The sequence below is a fragment of the Carassius carassius genome, chromosome 49, assembly GCF_963082965.1.
Source record: "Carassius carassius chromosome 49, fCarCar2.1, whole genome shotgun sequence".
In the NCBI taxonomy this organism is placed as follows: Eukaryota; Metazoa; Chordata; class Actinopteri; order Cypriniformes; family Cyprinidae; genus Carassius; species Carassius carassius.
In genome coordinates, this window is record NC_081803.1 from 12727937 (window position 1) to 12750460 (window position 22524).

A 22524-nucleotide genomic window follows, 5' to 3' on the forward strand; every position below is an offset into this window, starting at 1 on the left:
TATTTATGTAAGATTTATAATATAATTAATTAATATTGAATATTATTTAAAATTATAAATAAATATATTTTTGAAATAAAACCTATATAATGCAAATATTATGTTTTTTTACATTTACTCATATATTTATTTTTCTAATAATAATTTACATGAATTCATAGATCAGAGTTCACCAAACTTGAAACTTTTTATACAGTGAAAGATGAAACTTGTGCATGTATTGAAATTATTTTTAACAGAAAAGAATGCAACAAGCACATAAACATAAACATGACTTTATAAGTTAGAAATAGAAAGTTTCAGATAGCACGTGATAGCAAGACAGCAGAGAAGCATCTCGCGTGGTTAGCGCTCACACTCACTGGTCTATATATAACTGAACAGTGCTCTTGCCCACCTCTTCCAACTGAGCCAGGGACTGCTAAACGGAGCGATCACACTAGTCAAATAAACCAGGCTTTGGGGGTCAAACGCACCATGCCACGGTTAAGATTGCCTAATGTGAGCACACACTAATTATTCTCATGTGTCCCGCACACGAGTCTCTACCCGCACATCAAGTGTTGTACATCTACCCGCGCCGCATTGTGCTGTGATGAGTCCCGCAGTTGTGCAGGTCTCAAATGGGAAGGTGCCTGTTGTAATGTTATGATCGAGGTTTTGGACTCTGAGCATAACTTGTTTTTCTATAACAAACTATAAAATATTTTCTATAAAAACATTAATGTCCTGGCAGTGACAAATAGCTTGTTTTATATTTCATTTAATTACATTAGAGTTATAAGTTGAGATTTAAGCTACAATAAATATTTTAACTGCTACTATGTAAAAGGAACACTGCTTTAAAAACCACGTTATTTGTTTAAAGTGTTTGTAAACCAAATGTTATTACACTTTTGTTCATATAGTAGTAGGCCTACTTTTAAATAAAAAAGTACACAATACACTACTTTTGAATGTATTATTAGTTTTGTGCATTATGCGATTAATTACAATAATAAAAATAAAAAGCACTCCAGCGTAAAGTTGAGTAGCAAAGCATGGAAAGGAGCATCACACGAAGTTCAGCAATGAGCAATTAAAGCAATTTTAGGATGATTGTAATTGACATGGATAAAAAAAACATAAATACAATCTCTACTAGCATGATTACGTGGCCTATCAAGTTTGACCAATAGGTGGCGCTGTTATCAAATCAAATTGGTGTACTCTTTGTGACTTGTCAATGACATACACAAAGTTTGGTGTCAATATGCCAAAGCATTGCAGAGATACAGCCTCAAGTGTCATTTTGGCATTGTGCCTCAAATTCGTCACTGTGGTATGCAAAAACGGTTTTGTCTATCGACACAAAATCCATAACATATTGTCAGCACAGTCTGAAAATCATTTGATTCAAATTTGGTCAAAATCGGACCTACGGTTGATGAGAAGTACGAAAATAAGTTTTCAACCTAAATCAAAATTGTGAACCGGAAGTTCAGCTTAATCTGGCATATTTAGTATCTATGGTTGTAGGCATTGTAATAGGCTAACGCATTAAAAAGTTATTAGCATTTTTATAAGTGTAATTATTCATGGTTAATGAATGGTTTATTACTCTTGACCAATAGGTGGCGCTGTTACTAAATATATGTGGCATGGTCAGTGTGAGGTGTCGATGACACATACAAAGTTTGGTGCAAATAAGTCAAAGCTTTGCAGAGATACAGCCTCAAATGCATTTTGGCACCCTTCCAGCAAATTCGTTGATGCGCTAAATGAGAACTGTTTCGTATATCGACACGAAATCCATAACTTTTTGCCAGCATCGTCTGAAGATGATCCACATCAAATTTGGTGAAAATCAGACTAACGGTCTAGGAGGAGTTCGAAAAAGTAGGGTTTTAATATTAATCAAAATGGCGGACAGGAAGTATGGCCAATTTTGGCATATTTGGTATCGATGCTCTCTTGCCACCAAACTTTTTGAGTACCTTCAGGGCATGAAGCTGAATATTTTTGTAATTATCGTCATAACGATACGATGCTGCGTTCAAAAAATACAGCATTTTAAAGCATAATTCAAAATGGCCGACGCCTAAAATGGCTTACACAGGAAAATTGGATATCATTCGACTCGACATGACTCACTGAATCTAAAAAGACCAGTTTTTGACCAAACCGTTGAAAAGTTATAAGCCAAAATATGCATTTTTCATATCTCCTGACCACTAGGTGGCGCTGCATCGAAACTATGCAGGTAGTCTCAGGTCATACTTATTATAACACACACCAAGTTGCCTAACCAAACCGTGGCCGAGATATAGCCTCATGTGTATTTTTGCGTGCTTTTCGTCAAATTTGTTCACGTGTCATTAGACAACGGTTGGACGAATCAACTTGAATTCCATAACTTTTTGCCAGCAATATTTGAAGATGATCTGAGCCAATTTTCGTGAAAATCGGACTAACCGTCCAGGACGAGTTCGAAAAAGTACGTTTTTTGAAAAATTGAAAATAGCGAAAAAACTTAACCTTGCCATTTTTGAATTTTGGGGTTTATTCGACTTGCCATGAACCAAGGATTCAGAGAAAATTTCATTTTCTGGCTTACGGTTCAAAAGTTATTAGGATTGAAATTTTGGACAAGTGGTGGCGCTAGAGAGTTGGAGTTAGAGACTTCAAATTTGCTATAGTTAATGTTGGGACAGTCCTCCATCAGTGTGCCAAATTATACAACTTTCCCGCAATCGGTTCTATGGGCTGCCATAGACTTGCGGCGGAAGAAAAAGGAAGAATAATAATAATAAGAATCCTAACGGATACAATACTGTAGGTGCCTACGCACCTTCGGTGCTTGGCCCCTAAAAATATCGTTGCCCAGCACTAATATATATTTATACTGTGGTGCTGTTGAATGCTTGAATCTGATTGGCTGACAAATGTTCTGAGGTGTGTAATTATTTTCTGGGAACGCACGGCGAATGTAGTTCCAGGCAGCTCTCCTGATCACATTACAGTTCCATATCACTTTGCATATTAAAGCTGTAATAACCGTCACGCAGTTTGCACAAAAGGTGTTGTCAGCTCTGCCCTGATGATTATATCAGTCTACATAGTGTAGCAACTTAAAGGCCACACATGACATTTTCCTCTAGCGAGGAAACAGTGCTGTTTAGAGATGCAAAGAGGTAAGTTAGCCTAATTCACACAAGCTCTCTCTCGCTCTCTTTTTAATAACTTAAATAATAACTGCATTAGAATGCTATCAATGGCTCAAGCCTCCATTACCAGCTTTAAAATTACATTTTGGAACTAGCAAAAGAGGCATTGGATGAGATGCACAAAAAATAATCCTACTCAAAATAGCGATTTAAGTACAAAAACTATATTAGAAAATGATTAGAAAAATAATGCACACCCGAGGTGTGTCATGGCTGCATCACCACCTCGGGTGTGCATTATTTTTCTAATGATTTAACGGCCCAATTATTATCATCAATTATTCCTTACATATATATATATATATATATATATATATAGTATGACCACACCTTGATCCTCAGACGGCACACATTCACAAATCGTTTAAAGCATATTTTACACAAAATATCCTTGAGCAAATCTGTAAATTTACATGTACATATTGACCAGATGACTAATTTGTGTCCAAGAGAGCAGTTTCTGGCCAGAATAAGTTGAGTACAAGACTTATATAATGGTCAAAAGATCTTTCTACATGAGACTAATAGAAGCTTTCAGTCTGGATGCACTCTGTTCGGCAGCCAAACTTGATTAAATCCCTATCGACATTCTCTGCATGTATATTCTAGCCTTGTGGTCCCCTCATGGCTTGGAGAGAGTGAGTGTGAGACTTTTATGCCAAGAGGTGAGTGAGAAATGTAGCTCCATTATTCTCTCTGAATCACTGCAGGGCTAGACATGGTGAATTAGCTTGCACACCTGTCGCCTGCTTTCAACCCAGGTCCTCCTGCTGAAAAGCTGCTTTAACACAAAGCACTAATTGTACTACTGCATAAGATGGTTCTCTCAGAAGCTTGACAGTCGGATGACAGGATATTGATCTTCAAGTCACATTATTGAATAACATAAGCAGAAAGGACATGCACCTTCTAGATGAGATATTAGCCGTCCACCAGTCGAGCAAACATCTGTGGTTTTAATGAGCGGAGCTCAGCAGGGGTGAAGCATGATATTTATTAGCAGAATCAGAGCTCTTTTCTTCCTGAGAGAGAGCGCACCTCAGAAAAGTAATGAGAGACAGCAAAGGCTTAGGGTTAATGGTGATTGTTTGGTTATCTCTCCTCCCTGGTGAAATTATTACTTCAGAGTCAGGGCTCTGTATGTGCCCAGGTCAGAGTAAAGGACCAGGCTTGATTGTCTGGAAGATGAGCCTTGGGTGGAATTAGAGATCAGACAATTAACTCAAAAAGAAAGAAAAGAGATGGAAGGCGAGGAGAAGAACTAAAACAAAGGAAAGGAGAGTTGTGAGGAGACCTAAATACATTAATCATCACAAATTTGCTACTGCTAAATCCGTATCAAAATAATTTAGCACAGCTGCCAACAGGAAGAAATATGTTAATGTGTTACTTATTATTTAGCATTATTTTTTCATTAAACTTAATTTTTTAAGCAAAAAACAAAACAAAAGGTCTGTTGTTAATAGTGTTGTGATGTATGGAACACAGCTCAATTAGAAGTGGTGTTGTTTTTGTATATACTATTATAATATTCATTAATATTTTTAGAATTCATTTTAATTTTAGTATGTTTTGGTTTTTGCTTTTGTCAGTTTTAATTTACTCTTGTTCAAGTTTCTAGTCATTTTAGTACTTCAACATAAACGTTTATTTGAGGCAACATTTCTGATTTTCAACTTTCAGAACATATTTCATGTAATATTTATATTTTATTTCAGCAATATTTCAATGAATGAAAATTATTTTTAGTTTTCTAACAACACTGAACAGAAGTTTGTTTGGTCAATGCAGCAAATTTGCTTGACCAACTTAAAATTTTTACAAAATCTGTGTGTGGAACTCTTTCGCCCTCACATGAAATTTCAGATCATGTGGATTTCTATTGAAATTACTGGATTTTCACCTGCAAAAATTTGCTGAACCACAGTAAATGTGACCACACCTTTAGGCCAGTAAACCACCCAGAACAGCCTAGTAATGCCGTAAAAACATACTCACAACAGTTGTCTGTCTTTGTTCATTATGAGGTGTGCTATTTTGTCACAGACAGGCATTATTTTCACAGCGCATGTAACAAAGTCAAGTAGTTTGAATTTGTCTCATTAGCATACTAATTGTTTTCAGGTCTTCTCATTTTTGTCACATCACTTTAACTAAAGCACTTATGTCTGCCTTTAACCATGAGCTTAATGAAATTGGCTCCAGGGTTTTTAAATAAAGAAGTGATGAACTCATTAGTCTGTTCATAGACTCCGTGTTTTGAAGGGGTTTTAGGAGTCAGGACTACCAGAGAGTAAAAGAGTGTTTGGAGAGTAGGGCTGCAACTAACGATTATTTTGATAATCGATTAATCTGTCGATTATTTTTACGATTAATCGATTACTCAGTTTATGTACTTATATTTGAGTTTTTTCCATTTTTTCCCCAAGTAAATTATTAATAAATGGTCTTTATCATTCAGCATAGATTTAAGAGATTTTAACCATTTTGCACTGTCATATCCTCATCAAAAATATACCTGGAGTTGTTTTATTGTGTTAGTAATCCTTTGTCGAACTCTTCTGCAATCAAAACACTGACCCATACTCTAGCAAATTTCACAAGGAGATTTCAAATAATGTTTTCACCATGGCAGTCCTTAGAGCTCCTAAAGTAGTTTAACATCCTGAACAAAGCTTATTAAGGAATCTTTCAGAACATATTTTCACGAAGAATAAGGATAAAACAGAATAAAATTGCAGTGCATTATATTTTATTATTTACTGGGAAACAGCTTTATAGCTTTTGCTGTGAAATTGTAAACAATCCTTCAAAAAAAGTGCCAATGGCATGAAACCTGAATGGAACTCACAATTTAAAGTAAAATCTATCAGAAGGTTGTCCAGAAGAAAAAATTGGACAGTCACACACAAAAAACCTGCTGTGTGAAAAAGAGCAGTGAATACTTAGAAAAAAAGTGCATTTCAAATATCTACATTAACCTCTCTCATTCAGTCATAATTAGGCTGCACGACTGAATTTTGAACTGGTAAACGACAAACTGATCACAGAACATGTTTGTAAAGCTTTAAATGTTAACTGTTAAAAAGCAATGTTATCAGCTTTTACGACTAAACATTTGCAAACAACATTGTACTGGAGAATCTGCACAAATGAAAGTCTTAGGGGCCGTTCACAAATCGTGCCTAAAAACGCGTGGAAAACGCTAGGCGCACCGCTTTCTCCTTCTTTCCAAAGCGCTCGGGCAGAAGCGCCCCTGAGGCGTCTGCCTTTGCTAAGCAACCATGACGTGCTCTCCTTGAAGACGCGGAAATTTCAGCAAAGGATAAATGGATTTGCAGCTCAAATAAATCGCTTGCAGTAGCTCTGCTACTAAGTTTATTTCAAAATGGAAATCCATATACAACTATGATCAGCTGTTCCTTTCATCTTGACTGAGCTTTTAACGTTGTTACGGGAAAAGAAGGAAGCTGATTGGTTAGTTCTTGTCACATGACCCGCGGTGCGGTTGCGGCATTCTGAAAAGTTTAAATGTTTTTAACTCGATGCGGTGCGGTGTTGGAAATAACGAACTTGAGCGCGCAAAAGACGCGATATGTGAACGTCCCCTTAAACAGTGCAGTAGTGCAGAGTTTACAGGTTACTCTTCTTTTTTAAAGGCTCAATGTAAAGTACTCCCACATCACGCTGAATGCTGCAGACATATAGACATCATATGATGTCTATGGCTGCAGAGACGCTGTTCGGGAAGCACGTGACATAAAACAAGGCCAGCTATTGGCTATTCGCTACTTCTCCTGTTGTACTGGCTGAGTAAAACCTCCGGTGGCTCATTACTGCCACACTTTGGTCACCGCAGATTTGAAATATGCACGAAATGAGCCGCTTACGGCAAATAAAAGTTATTTAGCAACGAATCGATGACTAAATTAGTTGACAACTATTTTAATAATCGATTTTAATCGATTAAATCGATTCGTTGTTTCAGCTCTATTGGAGAGTTACAAGGGCCAGCTATGTTTTTATGCGATGTTGAAAGTTAACAGTCCTTGTCAGTGGTTTTGTTTTGCCAATGAATGATTTCTTTACATAATCAGACACTTAGAGGCATTTAGAGACATGAGAAGCACTTACTTTTTGCTTATTGTCAACAGCTGCTTAGGTGAGTGTGTAACCACTATTAAAAGGGTATTGGTTTCTGAATAATCTAATTTGCACTGTAAAAAGATCTATCCTGTTATATTTATGGTTTAAAAAAATCTGCCAGAAATTTACTGTACAAAATATGGTAATATGGTGACAGTGTTTCAGGTGTTACGGGATGGCATATTTGTGGCTTTATAATGCTGGTGGTACAACAAAAAAACACATGATGAATCAGATTTCATTTGAAGTTGTCTGTATATAAAACATGGCTAATACTCGTATATAGACTGTGCACAGGATCAGACACACACACACACACACACACACACACAAAACACCATCTCTAAAATAGTGCAATAAACATTCACTAAATAACATGAAATATAACACAAAACACCTTAATGTACATTAATACAAATTAGAAAAGCAGTATTTTTTTATTTTTTTATCATAAATTGTACAGTTCATAGATGTACTTGCAAAAACCTATTAAGCTAATCTACAAATGTCTTAGCTTATAAATATTTCTGCATATTAAAAATGGAGAGGAGAAAGTATTTTAAAACTGACAAAAGTACTTAATCTGAAGTGTCATTGTCCTTGAAATAGCATCTAATCAAAATTTCACTGTTATACAGTTAGAGATTTGCAACAGATCTGAAACAATTAGAATCCTTGACATGCACTGCTACTATCTGCAATGATGATCCCAGTGCTCGGCTGGCTGTCAAACATAGATTTTTTAATTTTTTTAGAGTAAATAATAGCTTTTTGGTCATCTGTGCATAAAAACACTCACTTCTGTTAAAGGGATAGTTTACCCACAAAAACAATATTCTGTTAATTATATCAAGAAAAAACTGATTCAAAGTGAAAGAAATGACAGGAATCTTTAAAAGTGTTAATTTTACAGATCGACAGATGCTGACATATAAATCATGTAAACACACTGAATTGGAAAATTACATGAGAGAGTAGCGAAACGCTTCCAGAGCTTTAGAGAGCAGCTAGGAGAGTGTCACATGTGTTACCCATCTGTTTCTCTTTCTGGTGTTTTACTTGCTTCATTGTATAACCTAATGTTATATTAGAACCTGTTGCTGTTTTTTTTTTAGTTAAATATGTCAGCAGAATAAATATTGGAGCATTTTAGTTCACACCTGAAAAAAAAATTATGTACTTAAACGTAGGGCTGGGTATCAAGTTCGATACTTTTTAGGCACCGACAAAATTGCCTCAATACCATCGAGTATCGAGCATCGTCTCGTCATTGATACCAAATTTTGATACCTAAGGGGTTAAACTCATCAATGTCAATGGTGGGTTTAGTTAATAAGAGTTTTCAATTTCAAATGATTTTCAACAGTCGCTTTGTCGCGTCCAGTATAGACAGTCTTTAGCTGATGCGGCGTGGCACAACAGGACAACGGTCGCATCCGGTGTAGACACGGTGAGTGGAGAGGATGACTGAGGATGATGGGCAATTATTTTCAGATCCTTAATTACCACTGACAAATATATAATCTTGTATAAATCCATAGTATAAACAGAGTACGTGCGATTGCGAATCTTGAAAGTGATAGTGAAACTAAAAAGCGAAAGCTATTCGAAAAAGGGGTGGGGGGGGATTACGATGCCTGCGCAACATTGTGATGTCTATCAGCCATCAGCAGTGGACGATGGCATCGTCTATCGGTCCAACCCCTAATCTGTCAATAAAGTTACATTTAACCAGTGAGAAGGTGCAGTGTCAAAGCAAAGGCATCTTGCTGTTCCTTGGCTTTCTTTCTCTCTCTCACAGATGCGGAGGAAGCAAACACAGTGATATGTATATTGAACTGCCTCTTTAATTGTAGATAACAGAGATTGGGGATTATAAAAGAGAAAATATCTAGGCATCCTGATCAATCCTCAGACTGTTTGAAATGCAAAAAAAAAACCTTTTGTCTTTGGCTTTTGGATTTGAAAAATAATAAGAGTTTTTAATTGTGATGAAGTATCTGCTTGGGCCAAATCACCAATGAAAAGGAATATTTTGAACCTGACTGTGTATTTTACACTATGCGATACTATGCTATATTTATTAGTATTTGTCTCAGTTATAGCAAATCCCGGCATTGATGTTTTATGGATTGGACACATGTTATTGTGTCCTCTTTTCTTAAAATCTGTCTTCATAAATCCATGAATGCAGTCGGATCCTGGCAGTTGCCTGGTAACAGATGTGCCTGACTGCAATGTTTTTAATAATCAGACCCACGCTTGGGTCCAACCTTGTCATTGTGTGTGTGTGTGTGTGTGTGTGTGACCTTCACCCTGTATCTCTAATGAGTGTAGCTCTAACAGGGTTATGCTGCACTGCAAGTGCTAAACAACAGAGAGAATGCCAAGTGGGTTTTACTGACAGGGTTTCAGAGACCTCCAGGACCCGACGCCCAGCACATGTTTATGCTGTTTTTTTGCTCAACTCATTATATGGCTCTTTGTGATCTTTGTGTCATCATTTTTTAAATGAAAATGAGAACTCAAGATATTGGAGCTTGCTTTTCCAGAGCTGCTTGTCTGTATTTATTCATCACATGCAGGAGCGTACCATAATTAATGACTTTTAGAAATGACTAAATTTGTTCTGATCTTTTAAAGAGGTTTGTTTTTCCTGACCTCATTGAAAAAAATAAATAAATAGCCATATAAAACAGACTTTACAATCAAGCATCTGGATGCTTTAACAGTGGGATAAATAAATGTGCAAACAGTAAAATGCAATCCCACTGTGGCTAAGGCTACCTACTAATGTCCACCTTTATTTATTTTTATAGGTTAATATATAAAATATATATTGTTACGACTAACTCAGAGCCTTAACAAGAGATAGGAGACCATGCCACAAACAAACGGTACAAAACATAAATTTATTGTGTATCTAACACAAGTTTAAACAACAAAACCCAAATATGTATGAATTTATGAATTTATATTTATGATGAATGAATTTATATTTATGAATTAATGAATAATAACACTTGTTTTATATGTATGACAAACAGTTCCTGTCATAGTTTGTGCACTGGGCCGCTGACGCTCCTTTTAAGAGAAGAAAAGTTGTTTTGAGCAAAATTATGCAAATGTATTTATTTTTTATTTATTTATGTATTTTTTGTATAGTGCTTTCAAAATTAAGTAATTTAGTAGTAGCTTATCAGTGGTGACTGTCAGTTAATGTACTTATGGCAGAAATCAATTAAATAATCAAACAGGCAATGAACACTATTAACAGCAATTGTTATATGTTGCAATAAATGTAGGTCTGTATGTTGTTTCAGGGTTAGCATAATCTGAAGTCCTTTGAGGTGTGGGCATCATCTCTTCTCAGGTGTTCTGGATCGAAACTCATGCTTATGTAAGTCCTAGCTACATCCTGTGGCAAAAATAAAAAAACAAATAGAGACATAATTAGCGTAGCTGCCGTTCCAACCATGCAAAATTTCTTTGTTTAACCCAAGCTAAAGAATAATAATCTCCATTTGATCAGATATAACTGCAGTGAAAGATTATGAGATGCAGTACTTGAATGCCAAAGATAAGTGTCTTTAATCTAGATTTAAACAGCAAGAGTGTGTCTGAACCCCAAACGTTATCAGGAAGGCTATTCCTGAGTTTGGGAGCCAAATGCGAAAAAGCTCTACCTCCTTTAGTGGACTTTGCTTTCCTAGGTACTACCAAAAGTCCAGAATTTTGCAACCTTAGGTAGTGTGATGGATTGTAGCGTGGTAGAAGACTAGTTAGGTACGCAGGAGCTAACTCATTAGGGCCTTATAGGTAAGTAGCAATATTTTGTGACTGATACGGACCTTAATAGTTAGCCAGAGACTGTAAAATTGGGGTAATATGATCAAATTTTCTTGACCTGGTAAGGTCTGTAGCTGCTGCATTTTGGACTACCTGTAGCTTGTTTATTGAGGATTCTGGACAACCACCTAGCAGTATATTACAATAGTCCAATCTAAAGATCATGAATGCATGCACTAGCTTTTCTGCATCAGAAACAGGTAACATATTTCGAAGCTTGGCAATGTTTTTTAAGATGGAATGCTGTTTTTATAGCATTTTTATGGGGAATATGATTTTCAAAAGTCAAGTTGCTGTCTAACACCCAGATTTTTGATTGTAGGGGAATTAACTGTACAGCTGTCTAGGTGTAAATTGTAATCCAATAGATTCTGTGTACTGTTTTTGGTCCAGTAAGTAATATCTCTGTCTTATCTGAATTTAATAGGAGAAAATTATTGGTCATCCAGTCTTTTACATTTTCAACACACTCTGTTAGCTTAGATAATTTAGAAGTTTCATCTGGTCTTGTTGAGATATATAGTTGAGTATCATCAGTATAACAGTGGAAACTAATCCCGTATTTTCTAATAATAAAAGTACTACTGACCTTAGTGTTTATCAGTCACTCCTCTCTTACTTCTCTGCTGATGTCTCCACTGCTAAAAGGACATTCTACCATAACAAAATTAACAATTCGTCTAACTCTCACATGCTCTTTAAAACATTTTCCTTCCTTCCTTTGTCCTTCTCCTCCCCCTCCTGCATCAACTCTAATAGCTGACAACTTTTCCACGTTTTTCTTTAATAAAATTAAAAACATCAGTACACAATTTTCCACACCACAGTCTATCAAGCACATCTTACCAGCAAACAAACACTCATTCATATCCTTCTCTTCACTCTCTGAGGTAGAAGTCTACAAACTCATCCTTTCTAATCATCCCACTACTTGTCCGCTTGATCCTATTCCATCTCATCTCCTTCATGCCATTTCTCCTGCAGTTGTACCTGCTTTCACTCACATCATTAACACAAGTTCCTTAGAATAAATCCCAGAAACCGGCTGCAGCTCACCCTCAGTGGTGGGAATGTGGGTGGGGCTTCCCTCTAAGCCCTCGATCTCCACTAGTACTCCCTCGGGGACGGGCGATGTCGCCGGCTCACACACCTGGTCAGAATGTTCTTGAGGTTCGGGCTCCAGGGCGATGATAGGCTCAGTGGCGATTGATGCTTGCTGGTTCACGTGTCGCGTCAGGCTCAGGCTCTCCGTCTGCAGCAGGCTCAGTCATGCAGAAGGATGACGGCTGGCTGGACTCTGGTTCATCAGTGGGGCTGGAGATATCCTCCTCAGCGGGGCAGACGGTGAATGGTAATCTGTTAATCTCCAGCACCCAATCCATGAAAGCGGCGAAATCCTCCTGGGGACCATTCTCTGGCAGGTGTGCCTTACACACTTGCTCAGGCTGGTGATGTAGAATACACAGAGCAAGCGGTCCGGGAAGTGGGTAAGGGACGCCAGATCTAAAAAGTCCCTGGTATGGTTCTCTAGACAGTTCTGTTGCTCCAGACAAAGGAGTTGCATGGCAGGGATAGCCATTTGGAAGGAGGAAAACAAAACAAAAAGAAAGAAAAACACAGCTATTTTAAATACTTTGTAGGTCAGTTATTCTGTTACAGTCTCTCAGGAAGACGAAGACCGGGATAATCCACAATAAAAAGTATTTAATATTGTATTCCACATGCAACATCTAACATGAACTAATAACCAACAAAATACTGAACAAAAAGAAGACTTTAAGTAAGGCATCTGATAAATGGAAAACAGGAGTAGGGAGTTAACTAATAATGACGAATGAGCAAATTAATCAAAAACCATATAAACAAACAGGGCAGGAGAAAGGGAATCACAGAAAACTAAACCAAAACAGATCATGACCATAACAAAGAGACTTTCAAAAAATATTTAACATTTAATTTTTCCAAACTTCTGACAGGTTGTGTGTGTGTTTGTCTGTGTGTGTTTGTCTGTGTGTGTTTGTCTGTGTGTGTGTGTGTGTGTGTGTGTGTGTGTGTGTGTGTGTGTGTGTGTGATATGTATAGTATAATTATAAAACTAGACGAGTGATACAATGCAGACAGACTTTCAAGTTTGATTCCTTAAAAAAAATTATATATATATTTTTATATATGTAAATTTAAGGTTATAACAATTAACATTCTATTTTTTCATTTAAATTGTTTTACAAAACTATGTGAATGAAATCATACATGCAGCTGTATTCTCATGCTGTGTAAACAAAGCCACTTTTCATCATTTTAATTTTGTCCTGAACACATTCCACAGTTTGGGTGAAAAAAAAGAAAGAAAAGAGGACTGTAGGTCCTATTCACTTTCTGTCAACCTTCTGTATTTATCTGACTTGAGAGCTCTTATCTACTTCATTCCCTGCTGCTGTGCACCACTCTGCTGTTACACTTCCTGATTGTCTTAAATACCAACCCCCTTTAATCTCCCAGAGTGCACCTGGAAACTGAAGTTTAGATCCATCAGTGCACACCTCAGCTTTGTTACAGAGAGAAATGTATTCCCTGAAAAGCATAGAGTGAACTTTAAACTATTTCCTAGCTGCATTTAACAGCAAGAAATTGGTAGTTTATACAGAGCACACAAGTTTTCCTTGTGGTTCAGGTAATTGCTGGTGCAGGGGTGATATAACTCAGTTTTAGTGCACATTAAAGCAGCTCTGTCACTGGCAGAGAAAGAGAGAAAGTGCGCTATCGGGTCACAATGAGACAATAATTTATGTAAGGTACACAATAGCATTGCAGCACCATGGAGAGTGCCATGTGCGCATATGTGTTGGCATCTTAAAGTGGCTTCCCAGTGCTTCATTTCCAAACTGACAGGACACTATAACATGCTGCAATTAACACCCCAAATTACCCACCACAAGCTGGAAACCAAGAGAGAGGCAGTCGGAAGGAGAAGACAGCGAAAACTGGAAGGGAGGGCATTGGAGGTTGCATTTCAGGCAGAATCCATTACACAGTAAGGACCAGAGAAATTGATTTGCTATTAGTGGGTGAATGCATATGGCAGGCAGTGGGAGATTTCCTGAAAGGGGCAGAGTCCGAGCCCTCATCCCATGCTCCTTTACAAAACCTTGATGGAACTGCCATCTGCAAAATTGTGTCTAATTTGATGTTGAGATTTCAGCATGCACTGAATAAAAGTGTACCTTTTGCTCTTCCATTTCTGATGGCTCAAAGACAATTTAAAGAGAAACATCTCATTTAAGTCTTTTAGCATCATGCTTTCCACCTGTTTCCTGTTAACATTTGCAGAGTGAAGCAGAATTAAGACCCTCTTACATGTTTCACAACTTTTGCCATTGGGGTGGAAACACAGCTGATGCTGTGTTGTGCAGAGGTCAAGTGTTTGACTTTTCAAATTGTAGAAATTACTAGACATCTGGTATATAAAATTTTAAGTCATGATTGCCAAGATTGCAAAAATACAATAAAATAGAAATATTGTTAAATATTCCTACTATTTACTGTATAATTTAACTGTTTTCTATTTTAACATTTTGTTTCTTTTTCTGACAAAGCTGAATTTGTAGAATCCAATACTTCAGTCTAAAGATCACACGTGATCACCAGTTTTTTCCCATTCCTATTTCTGTCAATTGCTTTTTCCTTTCAGATTAAGTCCTTGCAGTTGCCTCCTTAGATGCAAGATTATATGCAAATTGAGAAGGTGCTGTAGGCAGGACAGTGGGCTTTAGGGATCTGCTGGAGCCTGAGCTACATATCACTTTGATGTGGTCCCCTGTCAGAGCCTCTGCCCTTTACATGGGCCAGGAACCATGTAAAGGCTAAAATAAAAATAAGCTAAAACAACATAAACCTCATAGTTTTTTATTCAGCTGTCATTTGCACTCAATTGTATTATATTAAATTAAATTAAATTTGTAAAATGTTAACTTAAACCATTGAAGTTAAGTTGGGTCTACATGAATGATTTATGTTGCATTGACTGAAACTGGGCAGTGGATTTCTAGTTCCCAGCATGCTTCATGTAGAGATAGACCAGGAGAATAAATGTTGAAATTAAGTGCTGTTTAATGTGTTTTTGCTAAAGGGAAAGACACATTAAAGTGTGTTAAGTAATTTTTTACATTTAAAAGAGTTCATGTTTATGATTTTTGAGGTTACCATTATGGTGAAGTAGACTTTGTGCTTAAGCTACAGGCTACATGAGCTGTAACTATACTAATGTCACAAGAACATTTTTACTTGATCATTACTTGCATGCTACAAAAATTTTACTTAGTGTTATGTTGTACTGAATAAGTGTTATGCTGGCTGTTATACACTCTCATAATAAATATGAGAATCAAAAGAAAAAATAAAATAAATCAGTTTGAGGGCAAGCACATGATTTACACAGTCTATATTGTCAGCATTTCTACCCTTCACAATCAAATGATCATAGAACATTTACAGTACGTGTGTGTATGACAACTACTGACAACATAAGATCAAGCTCTACTCTTCACCACAATGGTAACCCCAAAAAAAACAAAAACAAAAAACATAATTTTATGTTGTCTGAACTCTTTTAAATGTTCAAAATAACTAAACATGAAAAACTTAAACTCTAACAGGCCTTTCCATTTTCATAAAAATGCATAAAACTCACACAACTCTGCACGAAGGCACCAGCCTGAATAGCAACAACGCTGCTTGGATCAACAAGAGTGAAATATGTTCAGGGAACATTCACAGAATATGTCCAGTGAAATTGTTGTGATCTCATTAAATTAGCATGAATTTTACAAATCAGTACATTAAACTTAATTTAAGTTCAAATAAATCAGTTTAAATGCTTGGAAATGTGTGTCAAAATTGTATTAAGTTAGACCAACAAGCAATTTTTTTTGAGTGTATGTATTAAGAAAATAAATAGTATATATTTGATTCTGACGTTTAATGTATTTATTTGTTATTTCAGAAGGAGGCCAAGGTTACATGGCCATGGTTTACCCTTGGCATGACATAACTGTGTATGCGGGGGACACCGCAATGTCCACAGAGTCAAAGTCATGATGTGGCTCAGTATTTTAACTGGGATCAATGGGATCCTATGTCTCTGCATTTCTTTCTGCTGAGAGACTAATGCTGATCTGAATGTGTGTGTGTGTGTGTGTGTGTTCTACTAATACTGTTGTACAATACACACACATTTTTATCTTATCATTACAACCTGTACAACAGCAATAACTGTGGGATTACTTAAACTAGAGACCACTAATCTATCTCTGTCTCTTTCTTTCTTTCTTTCTTTCTTTCTTTCATTAGTTTATTTTTTCTTTGTTTTAATCTTAAGTTTGTTCACTCTTCTAGTTTTTCTTTCTTTCATTCTTTTGTTCATTTTCCTTTCTTCTCTTTCATTTGTTTGTTCTTTTGTTGCTTTCTTTCATCTTTTGTTTGTTCATTCCTTTGTTTGCTTTTGTTTTTTCATGCTCTTCTTTCTATGGCTCTGTCATATGAAGCTTTTCTGCTGCCATCTCAGTGGCTATCACCTTATGTGAAATGTGATTGATTTTAGTATTTCATCCATAAGTGAGGAATCTGAGGGAGAAATGATTTTACCTTTTTAGATGGGGGAAAACTGTTTTCTAGGTCCATGATTTGAATCTTAATGTGTGTGTAGTTGGATTGTGATTGTGTTTGTTGAGGGTATGAAAAGTGCTTAGAATGTATGTGGCGAGTGGGGCGGGGCCGAGGGGCGTGGGAACAAGGAGTGAGGCCGGCAATGATTGGGCAAATCAGTGGCACCTGCGGCCCACCGCCGGTCTCGAGTCCCACGTAGGAGATGGAAGGATATAAAACTGGAGCGACGACAGTGAAGGATGAGAGAGGACCAGGCCTGGGCTTTTAGTTGTGTTTTGGTTTTTATATGAGCGCACCAGTCGTCCGTGAGGGGCTGGTGCGCTGTTTTGTGTTTATTTTTGTAATTAAAATGTTTTTTGATTGTCCGCCGGTTCCCGCCTCCTTCTTCCCGATGATTAGGAGGTTTTTATCATTACAGTGGTGCCGAAGCCCGGGAGAAGGAGGGACGCACTGCTGAAGATCCCTCGCCGCTGTGGGGAATCCGCGGTGCCACAGAGCAGGCGAGGAGGATGCCGCCATGGACGCTCGAGGCGGTGGGCTGGAGCGAGTTGCCGGGGACGGGCGAGCTCGCTGCCGACCGCCCGCTATCTGGAGGGGCGGCTGCCGTCCGCGAGGGAGCGGAGGAGTCGGCGCCGTTCGCCAGAGAGACGGAGCCTGCTGCCGTCCGCCTGAACGGGGAGGAGCAGGGAACGGGGGATTCCTGCCGGCTGCCCAAAACCGGAGGAGCCGTCGCCGTCCACCGCGCAGTCTCGTGGGTACCCCCCGGCCTGAGAGGGGCGATGGGGGTATGTGGCGAGTGGGGCGGGGCCGAGGGACGTGGGAACAAGGAGTGAGGCCGGCAATGATTGGGCAAATCAGTGGCACCTGCGGCCCACCGCCGGTCTCGAGTCCCACGTAGGAGATGGAAGGATATAAAACTGGAGCGACGACAGTGATGGATGAGAGAGGACCAGGCCTGGGCTTTTAGTTGTGTTTTGGTTTTTATATGAGCGCACCAGTCGTCCGTGAGGGGCTGGTGCGCTGTTTTGTGTTTATTTTTGTAATTAAAATGTTTTTTGATTGTCCGCCGGTTCCCGCCTCCTTCTTCCCGATGATTAGGAAGTTTTTATCATTACAATGTATTTTCAGGATGAAGTAGAATTGATGGGCAAGGGATTCTGGATTATGCATATGTGTTTACTATGCTGATCAGAACGGTCCTTTCAGCAGTCGCCCACAGTCCCTCGTACAACCCTTTAAGTAATTCCATTACTTTCTAACTTAAGTAATCCCACAGTCATTGCTGTTGTACTCGACAGGTTGTAACGATAAGATTAAAATGTGTGTGCATTGTACAACAGTGTAAGTAGAACACACCACATGTAAACGGTTGAAATCCTCAAAAACATTGTGCAATTCTGAGTGTGAGTGGTGAGTATACTGGGCAGGTGAGTGGGCTAGACAAACCACCTGTAGAAACACACTCTTTTCTCTCTAAATGCACCAGACACTTTCTTATAAACAGTCCATGTTACAAGAACTTAATAAGGACTTAACAAATGTTTACTTGTGAGTGCACCACTATATGTCCACACATGTAGCGCAATGACAGTAAAGCCCGATTTGACTTGTCTAAACTCCAGGGCTTCCGGTGGTCTCAAAGCCACCCTTCGATTTTACTTACTCCAAAAAGCCTTCTTTAATGAACAGCATCAGACCGAATGACCCCTCAGTCTGCTGCTTCTTATGATCCCTGTGTTCATGATGGATTGTAGGGACCTGTGACTCACTGAGATAATCAACAATGCTGTACCGCAGGTTTCTTATGCACATCCTATCTGGGATAGACCTATTATTTAGAGAATGCAATGCAGCCCCACACCCCCAGGTCCATTCATTTCCTAGACATGAGCAGGCAGTATGAGGAAATTTCCCTGCGCACACAGAGTTCTCCGGCATGCAAAAATCAATAGCTGCGCTGGAATGTATGCAGTCTGAAAAACGCTCCACTGTAGCCCATCTATTACAGATGTGCCGTAGGATAATCAAAGACAAACCTGATAATGAAGGGAGCTCTGCTAAGGCAAGCATATTTTCCAGTGAACTGTAATTTGTGTATCAGACTTGTCTTTTGATAAATAAGAGTGATTTGTCTAGAGCAAATCCAGATTTAACTGCATCATACATTTTCCATGTTGCACAATTTCACAAATGAGTTTGATTTGTATCCCCAAACAATAATAAAAAAAAAAAGAGTATTTTTCCCATTACCATATTGACCCGAATATAAGATGACCCTGATTATAAGAAAACCCCTCTTTTTCGAGGTTTACTGTACCTTTCGGAAAAAGGCTTTTTGAAAACCAAATCTTGTTTTCTCTCTCTCTCTCTCTCTTTCTCTGTAAATCAATAATTTTTCTTAAATAAATTTCATATTGCATATTGTTTCAATTTAAATTTTTGTTTTGAAAGTATGGTAAATATTGGTAAAATGTACCAATAATAATCACGTTTAAAAATATACACTTTTTGATACACCATAAAAATAAAAGGTAGCACATTTGAATTATATAACATTTAGTCCATCCATCTCATAGTAGCCTTCCAAAATTGTATTAACAGTAGAAGTGAAATCTTATTGTAGTCTTCAAATCTGGGTACTGTCTTATGTTTTAAAATCACTTACAGAGAAAGTTTGGTCCCATCAGGCTAATGACAGTCATGACTCATGCCGCTGTAAGCATTTTCTTTTTCTTTTGTTTTCACTCGATCTTTACAACACACATTATAATACTTATTTCCTGGCACACTTGTTTTATGCGTTTTAGCGCCACCTATGGTCGTGGGTGTATTATTGAAATGTCAAAGAATAGACCCTGAATATAAGACGACTGTGTTTTTTCAGATTTTTTTCAAGAAAAAATTATATTCTTATATTCGGGTCAAAATGGTAGTTCCTCTTACATTTATGTATATAGATGCTTATATTTTAGGTATGTGGTCCTTTTCCAGGCGATGATCATATTTTGGGGTTAGTGTCTTCAAGATGTCTGCAAACCTCTGGTCTAAAACAATTACCAAATAGCTGTTTTTAGCTGATGTATTATATTTACCAACAGTTCATACGGCATTTTTTTTTTTTTTTGTATTAAGAAGGTTAAGTTTCAGAACTGATAAGTGTGATAAGAGTTTTTTTTAACAAGAATCTGCTCAGGCGTAAGCTGATTTCAGAATAAAGATTACTTTATTCAGCTCAGTGCTGGAATTGTGTAACAATCATTATAATATGTAGCATTTAAAATGTGAATTCAAGATGAAGTGCACTAGTTATGCAACAAGCAAGGTGTACTCATTTAACAAAATAGCTATTTATTGATTCACTGCAGCAGAGATTTATTGCCTCAAATTAAATGTATTCTCTTGTAATATTTCCTGCTTAGACTCCCCTGTTTATTCTCTAGCTATAGAAACCCACAGGTTGATTAGATTCAGTATCCCCCACCCTTTCTGGTCATACCGAGGATATGGGGTTGAATCCTGCCTAGCTTTCAGCTATAAACCCGCTTGATTCATCTCTTTATTTGAAAAGCTATTTTCACAATTTCTTAGATTGTACTTTGTGTAAATATATACTATATATATATATACAGTGTATATATATATATATATATATATTTGTATATATACATATATATATATATATATATATATATATATATACATATATATATATATATATACACACAGTATATATATATATATATATATATATATATATATATATATATATATATATAATCATTAATAAATGGACCTGGAGCTATACATGTGGCTTTGTTAACCATCTTATGTACTCATTATCATAAAAACATGAAAAAGCAAATGTACTAGTAAAATTGTGGCCAGCCCGGAATAGCCTTTTTTTCCCCTGCTCAATAACCTGTTCTATTGCGCACCTTATTATAGTTCATTAGAGCTTTCTACCATGTTTTTCGATGCCTGCAGCTTTTTGTCACTCAGTTGTTGTGTTTTGTGTCTAGCGTTTTTCTGCAGCTCCATGTTGTCAAAAGAACATCAGTGAGTAACATCATGACTCAAGGCTTCTGTAACTCTGTAGCGCCTCTATTCGCCCCCACATGGGGTGAATCACATCCCTGCCTCATTATTTATCCCACACCACCCTTGTGCTAACATTTCCATATCCTTGCTGGCTGAACGGGCTCACTATGTCTGCTCAGATCTCAGTATTCCCATTCTGATGTGGTTGAATGAACATTTACTATTGTAATGTACAGTTAGCCTGAAAAAGGTTCGATTTTGATGAACTGCTCTCACCATTGGATGATGATTGGCTGATCTCTATTTGTAGGCTCTGGATCGCTCTTATCAGTGTGTTCAGGACCGTGAATAGCTCTGGGAGTGGTTGAATGTGTGACGTTGTCAGCAAAGACGTTCGGTAATGTTAAAATGAAGCTCATTTGGAGTGTGTGAAAACGCATGCTGGGGTGTGATGGGGAGCGGAAGAATAGGAAGAATAATGAAATCTCTCCTCCTGCTGTAATACTGGCTCACACACACCCACTTTCCAGATCAGTGTGAAAAATGAGTGTCTTATAAGAGGGCTGACCATTAATCTCTGTGTCAACTGTGTTAAAAATGATGGCTCTTGAAAAATTTAGAGCAGTCTTTTTATAACTAAGCAGTACAAAAACATTATCAAATAACAGTTAATCACAACAGACCAGTAACATTTTTCATTTCCCATGAATTATTGGCTTCGTTCAATGATTTAGAAGAAGTTTCACGTTTTAATTAAAAACACTACAATCAATATTGTACAATATGATAGCAAGAGTATCCGTTAAAACATGCACTAAAGTTTGGAGTCATTTTTGAAAGAAATCTCTTTTGCTTTCTGCAATCATTACTCCAGTTTTTAGTGTCACATGATCTTTTAGAAATCATGCTTATTTGGTGCTCGGGAAACATTTCTTATTATTATCAATGTTGAAAACAGTTGTGTTGTTTCTTTTGTAACATAACAAATATCTTTGCTGTCACTTTTGATCCGTTTAATAGATCCTTGCTGGAAAAAAAAGTATTCTTTAATAATAATAAATAAGATGCTTGTTGCTCAGGAGATTTAAAGTCCATATACCAGAATCAAAATTGACCAAATTTACTTTCATAATACACATTCCTGGTTTTATTGAGGAATTAAATGGTGCACATTATTTTAAAGAAACCATTTTTGTGTTAAATTTCTAAGGTCTAAAACCAATTAACCATTACCAAAACCAACTTTTTTTCTTTGAAAAATTGGAATCATGTCATAGAAGTAAATGGTTAGTGTATGCATTTCATGTTGTCTTTAATGGGGTCAACAGTTATGCCTAAATTGAGTATCATTGCGGTCTTTTACAATCCCGAGTTTGTTGAGATTGAGATAATTGGTAACTTGCAAAGAGTATAGAGCTATAGAGTGAATGTGCAAAGCAAAGTTCAGAGTATTTGGTCCTTGAAGAACTTTATGAAAAATGTTTAAGATCATATTGAGATTTCTGACTTCTGATCATAGACTTTGGTTTCTTTCCGCGCAGTTTGAAACATTGTTGAGTCCTCGTCTGAAACTCCAGTTGTCCACTCAAAAATTGCAATTCTGTAATCACTTAGTTAACATCAT

General features: G+C 37.3%; 1 protein-coding gene across 31 annotated transcripts in view; it reads left to right on the plus strand.

Moving 5' to 3' along the window:
• The window catches only part of LOC132132047 (disks large homolog 2), a 220222-nt gene that overhangs the window by 110350 nt on the left and 87348 nt on the right, over positions 1 to 22524 (plus strand). The gene's annotated exons all lie outside the window — the stretch shown is intronic.